Source organism: Bidens hawaiensis, unplaced genomic scaffold (genome assembly GCF_021521415.1).
Source record: "Bidens hawaiensis isolate Kalapana, Puna unplaced genomic scaffold, B.hawaiensis_p1.1 tig00006190_1, whole genome shotgun sequence".
Taxonomy (NCBI): Eukaryota; Viridiplantae; Streptophyta; class Magnoliopsida; order Asterales; family Asteraceae; genus Bidens; species Bidens hawaiensis.
In genome coordinates, this window is record NW_027491410.1 from 914,418 (window position 1) to 923,234 (window position 8,817).

Consider the following 8,817-nt stretch of genomic DNA (forward strand, 5'->3'; position numbering starts at 1 on the left):
GAAGAACGAACTTGTTCCAGTCACTTCTTCATGGCCATTCCAGAAGTGGGCCATCGATGTGACAGGCCCATTTCCCACAGCAGCAGGAAACGTTCAGTTCCTAGTGGTAGCCATTGACTACTTTACCAAGTGGATAGAAGCAAAACCCTTAGCCCAAACAACCGCAAGACATATCAAAAAATTTATTTGGGAATTTATTATTTGTCGTTTTGGACTTCCACAGAATTTGGTGAGCGATAATGGCACCAACTTTGCTGACCAGAAGCTACAAAAATGGCTGAAAGAGCTTCAAATCACTCACACCTTTACCTCAGTGGCACACCCGCAGGGTAATGGTGAGGTGGAAAGAGCAAACAAGAGCATCGTCGACGGCATAAAGAAAAGACTCTTGGAGCATAGATCCGGCTGGGTGGACGAAGTTCCACATGTCCTTTGGGCAAACAGAACGCTGAAAAAAGCAAGCCCGGGCGAAACTCCGTTCAGCCTAACCTATGGCACTGAAGCAATGGTTCCAGTCGAGATTGGTCTACACTCACAAAGAGTCATAACTCAACCAGAAGACAATGATGCGGAAAGACGGTTAGACCTTATGCTAACCGAAGAACGCAGAGACTTAGCCGCAGCGCGTGAAGAGAACTACAAGCGACAAATGCAAAAGTACTACAACACGCGGGTAAAACTCTGCAACTTCAATGTCGGAGACTACATACTGCGTAACAACGAGGCTTCGAACCAAGAGCGCCCAGGAAAGCTGGCCCCGGTCTGGGAAGGGCCATACATTATTAAAGAAGTTTTGGAAAGGGCGCATACCGGCTCGAAAGGCTCGATGGCACCCCCATCCCAAGAACATGGAATGGAGCTCAATTACGCAGATGTTACATGTAGATCAATTCCAAACTTTTAAAAAAAAGGCATAGAGCCACTTCTAATGGAAATGATTCTCCTTATCACATTGTGTTGATAGCCTTACCTTTATACTTATGAATTGACCACACTGATATGCCGGTATTCACCGCATAAGTGAGGGAGGAAGTAAGTCGTTGCGTGTGGAAAGCGGCACAACCCGCATAAACACAAAAACAGCAAATATTTCTAAGGGGAAGATGAGGAAAACCTTCACGCAGGTCAGATATAGATGAAGTTTGGTCATCCTACTAAGTGAAAGTGACGGTCCTACCCGCACAATCATGATAGAGGAAACAAAACATTAACCTATTATTTGACACGCGCCGAAAGGTTAACTTATTCAAAACACTTAGAAAATTGCTAAGTTAAACTAAAATATGCATGAGCAAATCATATAATGTTTACAAGGCAAGGCGTTAACAAAATATTTTTATTCACAATAAAAGTTGTTCAAACATTACAAAATGGCTAGGTATCTACCCGCCTACAAAAAATACAAATCTATCCTAACGGTTGGAAGGAATCTCAAGATTCAAGCCTCGGGACCACTTCCTCCAAACCCACTTGAACCCGCACCATCAGTCGACTGCGGCAGTTCGAGGAAAGCTTTGAGAACAGCGAGCCCGTCATCAGCGGCAGCAACTTCATTAATCTTCTCCACAACCGGATGCGAGAAGGCAGCATACTGGTTCACAGCTTGGTCATAGGCAGCTTCAGTGTTAACATCGTGTAAAGGAAATCTGGAAGGCGGGATGCCTTTCTCTGCAAATCCTAGACCAAGCAAGAAGCCAGCCTTCTCCCCATTCTCATGAGAAGCGTTGAGGGCTGCGCTCAAGGCATCGTCATAAGATGTGTTCGCGAAAATCCGATGCACAACCTACAATAAAAAATATATATAAAAAACTTTTCTAAGTATAAAGAAAAGCGCAAAGCAAAGAAATTATGGAGCTACGCGTACCTACGGCAACGCTTCTCGTAGAAGCCAATCCTTATTAGATAGAGCTTCTTGAAGGGTAGCTTGAGCTTGATCGCGGGCGCGTTCGGCTTCATTCTTGTTGAGGTTGGCAAGCAACACTTCCTTGGCAGCAGCCTCTTCAACGCCTTTAAGCTTGCGCTCAGTGCGATCAAGCACAGCCCTCTGATCCAAAAGCTCCTGTAGCTTCTTGGCATCTTCTAAAGCCAAAGCCTCATCAGCCTGCTGAAGCTTCTCCAGTTTGGCTTTAAGCTCTTCATTCTCAACGCGCAGAGGCTCAGCAACGGCTTCGGCTTTGGTGGCCCTTTCGGTGGCATTACGCGCAGTTTCTTTAGCCAACCTAAGCTGTTCGTTAACAGCTTGGGTAGCCTTGGAACGGGCCTCATGCCTGGCTTGGATCTCGGCCTGAAGGTCCTTGAAGGCCTTCTCTTTCTCCGCAGCGATGGCGGCAAGCCTCTTGTTTTCCTGTCGCAGCGATCGCGCCTGAGCCACCTCCAGGCTACGCGCAGTCTTTAACTTGTCGTTTTCACGACAAAGTAACTCGACACGCGGCTGCATCCGGGCGAGAAGATTCGAAGCTCATTGGACAACCTACCCTCCTGGTAGCTAGCCATTGCCTCCCCCAATGCACCGCTTGGAGCAGCATGGCGCTCCCAGTCGACGCAGTCCGCAGCCGTCCTTAGAGTTGTTCCCTGGCGGATATTCCACCTTGGAGCATACACCTCATTGGAATCCGAAACTGCAAAAACAAAAAACAGTTAGGAAAAGATGATAAGAATGGATAATAGGCCAAAATAACCCCACGCACCTGTAGGGTCGATAACAGGCCGATAGCCGCTAAACCCATCACCTGAACCTAAAGGATATCCATCCAAGAGGTCAAGGAGATGGGAAGGAGGCAAAGGTTGGACTCCCTCATCAACAGAGGTAAGTCTAGAGGTTCCAACTCTAAACATACCTGGAGAACTGGCCCCAACAGAGGTAGTCGCTGACGCCGAATGCGACAATGCAGAAGCCATTGAGGTAGACACCATCGGAGATGAACTCATTTGAGATGAACTCATAACCGTGGTATCAGCCGCAGATGAGCTCGCGGAAAATGTCACCGCCGGTCCGGTGAAGGATGTAGTAAAGATGGCACTGACGGCCGGCGGAGATGACGTCATAACTGGAACAGTTGCTTCAACAGCATGAGCAACTGAACCAGCACCAGAAACAGGCGCAGCCGCCTGGGTCATCGCCTCAGATAGGTTGACCAAACCTATCATCGTGGGTCCTGAACCGCTTCCTCCCGCACCGCTCTCGAAAGCGGATAAGTCCACTCCTGCATGAAGAAAAACAAAAGATATTAAAAACAAAGGCGGAAAGAAATGCGGAAAAGGTGAACAAAAAATATACTTACTGGCTTTCTTGATCCTGAAAGACCTGACAGGTGGAGATAGACCCGATGAAACTGGCCTCTTCGCGTCAGTCACCTTCGCAGCACTTGGTGGCTCGGAAGTGACAGCCGTTGTCTCAACCTCTGAGACAATGGTCTCGTCACCACCACCAAGGTTCCCCGCCGCCTCCTCACTTTCAGTCTCGGAATCGGACTGATTCCCCAGGTAGACGACGGAAGCAACCTTCGCCTTGCCCTTCACGCTAGCAGCCTTCTTCTTCCTCACAAAGAAAGGCCCATCTGCGGATCCCTCATCAGAAGATGACAAAATCAGAGGAATTCCAGCAGAAGTTTAAGCATGGAGAGGACGAGGATTAAAGAACTCCTTACCTGGCCGAGTGGCGCTTAAAATTTCGTGGCCCGGCGGGTAGACCTCTGCGAATCTATCCACCATCTGCTCCAAAATGGGCAACTAGTTCTCATCGAGATCACGAGTACCCAACCGTGCGGGACCACCAGTCTCCCGCGGATGCAAGAGCAACTGTAAGTCGTTCCCCTCTGAAATAAAAAATATAATGTTAGAAGAAAATCCTAAACCAACACAAAAGACGGAGCATACCGTAAGGAATATAGTTCAAACCGTATTCAAGGACGATGGGTATTTGCGGCGTCCCAGACCCGGCATCCTTCCACACGCGGCTCATCCCAAGCATCACCATCCCAGACTCCGCGAAGCGATAAACCGGAGTCTGGATCTGGGAGATCTTAGCGAACCATTCCGTCTCCTGGTAATTGGAGGCGTGAAGGTTAGGGAGTGCCCTCCCATTCTTGAACGTCATCGCGATGGGGACGACGCGAGCGGAGAGGTAGAAAAACTCCCGCTTCCAAGAACGAAGACTATGCTCAGTAGCGCAGATCTTCAACCCCTTGATACGAGTAACAAGGGTATACCAGCCCTGGATGCACCTCCAGGTATAGAAGGTCATCATACGGTCGACGCGGGGCTCGATGTCCAAAATACGGCACACCCATTCGAAATGGCGAACTTTAGCAATCGCCATTGGGTGCACCTCCGTCAAATGCACACCGTGTTTCTCCAAAACACGGTATACGAACTTCGTTAATGGGAATCTTAGATTCCCATATATGAAGAACGAGGCGTAAACCCCTATCTTTCCCTTAGGGGCATCGTATACCATCTGGTTGGGCTCCGGAAACTCTGGCTCATACGGCTCCAGCATGAACTTCTTGACGATGTAATGGTATACATCGACAGAAAGAGTACACTGGCACCCGCCAGTAGTACTCTTATCGTCCTTATCGGACGTAAACGTCGGGTTCTCGAGGTAAACGTCAGACTCCTCAACGTTAACCTCAGGATCATGAGTAGAAGAAGACATTTTTTAAAAGTTAAAGAAAACGGTTTCAGGAGAATGCTCGCCGGAAAAGATGAGTATTCGCCGGAAATCGCTTAAAAGGAAAAGAAAGGTGAAGTGAAGGTATGGGACGAGATACACCCTCTCCCCCCTTATATACTCATCGCAATGAATGCGATGAATTTAATGCGGATGAGAGAGAAAGCGCAGGCGAAATGACACGGTGACACGTGTGGATACAGCAAGCTGGCAACAGGTGTCGAAATGGCGCGTGTCATGAAACTCGCGCCCACGCGCCTGAAAAAGCGTCCTGATTGACCACATGCTGTCACGTCGTCATAACTTCCTGCACGTCCTGAAACCGTCAGAAGACGCCAACGTCCCTTCAACCGTTTGGACTGTCCTTATCCTTTCACCAACTCTCCGAATTCCAAAAAGATTCAAAAATAAGAGGGAATATACCCCCTTACCTTGGAAAACAAGAAACCATAAAACAAGTGCGGGTACAGTGTCAAGGCGAAACCCTTCACATACTTAGCACTTGCAGGGAATTGAAGCCAAGAAGATACCTTGGAAAACAAGGAACCGTAAGACAAGTGCGGGTACAGTGTCAAGGTGAAACCCTTCACATACTCAACACTTGCAGGGAATTGAACCCAGGATGGATCTTATGGATCATGCTTGCGGAAAGGGAAATAACACCACCGCATGGCGGGAACGTTGAGAACTAGATTGTTTGAAGCTTCAAGGTGGAATTGGCTGTTTAACATAACTGATCACTATGTCTAAAACTGCCAATACCCCGTGAAGAATCTATACAAGTGAAACTCAACGCTCCCGACTTGCGAAGAGGTTACACACCTACCCGCATCATATCCAAAGATCAGGCAGAAAAAATCGGGAATTTTCTGCAAGTGACATTAGGAAAACCGCGGGAAGAATCCCCACGGAGAACCTTAAAAAACGAAAACCCCTCTTTAAAACCCCTTGCTTAAAGTCCAAAAGTTCCTCTCACTTATTAACAATTCATGAGAAGAACAATGGACTGGGGGGACTTGAAGAGGTAGGTCCCCGCAAAGACCAGTTGGACCCGCAAGACACACCTTGAAGAGGTACGTCTGCGCAAAGACCAACTTGATCCGCAGGACCCACCATGCTCAGAGATGAAGACCTTACACGCAGTAAGCCAGCTGTTCACGCAGGAAAGCCTCCCTTGGTACAGTACCCTGCCTGTTCCCGCAGCTGTGGGTACAAGCCAAGAAGGAAGGCTACCCGCACTAACAGTAAGGCTACACGCATAAGGCACTAACTCTTATACTTCAGCAATGTCACCTGAAGGAATGAGCAGGGCGGGAAAGAGCCAGTCCGTACGCTTCTAGAAGATCTTTTGTACTATACCTACCAAGGTATTGACAAATAGACAAGATCTGACAAAAGCTGCCCATGAACCAATCACAGGGTGACAGCTCACCGACAATAGTACGAGGAGGAGCACGCTCCAGTACAAAATGTCACTATCAGCCGCTGCCTACCCACCAACTCCCATCGTGGCACGAACGTAGCCCGTGGTTGGTGGAAAAGGAATATTATATACAGCTGGCCGTACCTGCTTGGAAACCTACCTTCGGCTATAAATACTCCAACACCTTGGAACGGTATTATTATCTTATCTTCTCTAGCTATTTCTCTCTATATACACTTATATTCAGAGCAATCTAGTCTGATTCTCACGCCGGAGGGTGGTCACAAGGAGGAACTCCCCCCCCCCCCTTCTCAGTGACGAGCTCACGGTGTCTGTTTTGCAGGTCGAGAAGAATAACCATCTTTGCTGGACCTAACCCTCGTGGAAAACATCTACTTAACCCCCAGATTATCCTTAATCTGCCGGAGTCATTTAGTGTTTCTTCAATTAAGATTTATAAAATGATCGCTTCTTCGTTTTGATTGTATTTATGTTTTTTTGTTAAAGCTCAAACTAACCGTGAAACCAAACCAAAATCAAATAGGTATAATTTTCTACGGTTTTGGTTTGCAATTAATGGTCAAAAATTGTTACTTTTGTCATTGCACCAGGTTTTACACACAAAGCATCCACCAACACCCCTTGTAAGGGATTAGAGCTATTATAGTTCACCTATAGTTTGTTTTGTTGTAATCAATACCATGTAAAAATATGTTGTTTATTATTTTTATCAACTTACAAATTAAGAAACAAAGTCATCTGATCTCTATATATCGCTAAAACCTATGCCGACGACATATGACCACAACTATAGGACGTATCAGAGTAAAATTCTTGTAGTGCACAATAATATGTGAGGTTTGAAAGTCACATAATTAGTAGTTTTAAGACCATGCATCTTCAAGGCATAAAAAGTTTTTGTATACTGTGTTACAAAAAGAATTTCTGTAGAAGATGAAAATATTATTGTTTGGAAGTTTAGGTCAATTTGTTTTATTAATTTATGATTTGGTTATCAGGTAGCACTTGTGGGTAGTCATGCATTGAATCCTGAAGTGTACTGGAAGTCTGTGTTACCTAATAGTCCTATGCCAAAAGCAATTGATGATCTTTTATCATACACTAAAGGTTGATCTTTTGTTTTGTTATATCTTAAATTTTGTAACTTTTTTCAACTTTTCATATATGATTTTGTTAAATTTCAGCATGGGATGATGGAAAGGCAAAAGTTTCCATAGACACTACATCTATGTATATCAAGCTACAAGATCAACCCAAACAACCTTGCCTGTATGTCGCATCTAAGTACGAGTTAAAACATCAACCCCTACAAGATTATTATTGGCGGAATCGTGGATCCAGGAATGATCCAAAAAGTAACCCGATCCTAAAGTTACTATTCTCGGAAAACAGCTTGCATCAAGGCGAAGAAATGAGGTTGCATTTCATGAAAAATGACCAAAAAACTGCACTGCTACCCAAAAACATCTCTGATTCGATACCATTTTCCTCAAAAGAACTTCTCGAAATCTACAATAGGTTTTCGGTTAAACTCGACTCAATGGAAGCTGAAATCATAAAGCAAGCACTTAGTTTACGTGAGCAGAAAACATTTGAAGGTGAGGAAATATTTTGTGCAACTTCGTTAGAATCCATGATCGATTTCATTACTACAAGGTTGGGTAAAATGGTGACAGCGCTTTCAACCGAGGTGAATAATAAAGAAAGCACCCCGTCACAAAAGTACAAAGTTGGGTTGGTTAAAAAGCTCACGGCAAATAAAGTTGTGGTTTGCCATACGCAAAACTACGCCTACGCTGCCTTTTTTTGTCACATAAGTGATGATATTCGATCATATGCAGTTTCTTTGGAGGGTGAGGATGGAACCAAGGTGAAATCCGTGGCTGTTTGCCATGCGGATACCTCGAAATGGAACTCGAAACATTTGGCTTTTGAATTGCTTAAAGCGACTCCAGGAATTGATCCAGTTTGTCATTTCCTACCTGAAGATCATGTTCTTTGGGTTCCATTTATTAGTGCGTGATTGTGTGTGCTTCGGGACTGCTTAGGTTGAGCGTTGATGCAACTTATTGCAACTTTGCTTATGTTTGATACGTTGTCAGTGTTTGTAATTTTATATGTTTAATATTAATTTGCTGCAGCTTTCAAGCTCATCTAGGTAAAAAATAATAGGAGTTATTTGTTTTTTTTTTAATTTTCACACTTAATAGAAAACCAAAAGGCGTATGGATTTACATGTCTTTCGCTAAAACAGCTCGTAACTCTGATATGTTTACAAAACATATATTATTGGCCACATGCCTAGTCCTATATACCAGGTGTGACATGAAATCCTCTCTTTATTGTATATTTGTAGTTTTTATAATAAAAAATTGAAAAAAAAATGATGAAATGAAAACCGGGCAAATATTAAAACTACAGACGAGCAATAACCAAAATCGAACTAAAAACCAACAAATAACCAAAATTAACCAAGAACCGAATTAACTAAAAAATTGATTATTAATTTATTACCCTCGGTTAACCGAATCAAATCATTCATACTTTCATATAGTTCATATATTATACTCACAGTTTAGGTATTTATACCTCCATTTATGTATTTATGGCTCAATTTCATGTATTTTTCATTTTAAACAAAATTGTGGCCTATGTCTAGTTTTGGTTATAAACCGAAATTAACCGAACCGAAAGTCGGCCA

At 44.4% G+C, this 8,817-nt stretch overlaps 1 pseudogene; it reads left to right on the top strand.

The window, feature by feature from the left end:
* Positions 1 to 7,344: 7,344 nt before the first annotated feature.
* On the top strand, positions 7,345 to 8,139 carry LOC143631649 (BURP domain-containing protein 3 pseudogene; annotated as a pseudogene).
* The last annotated feature ends 678 nt before the right edge of the window (positions 8,140 to 8,817 follow it).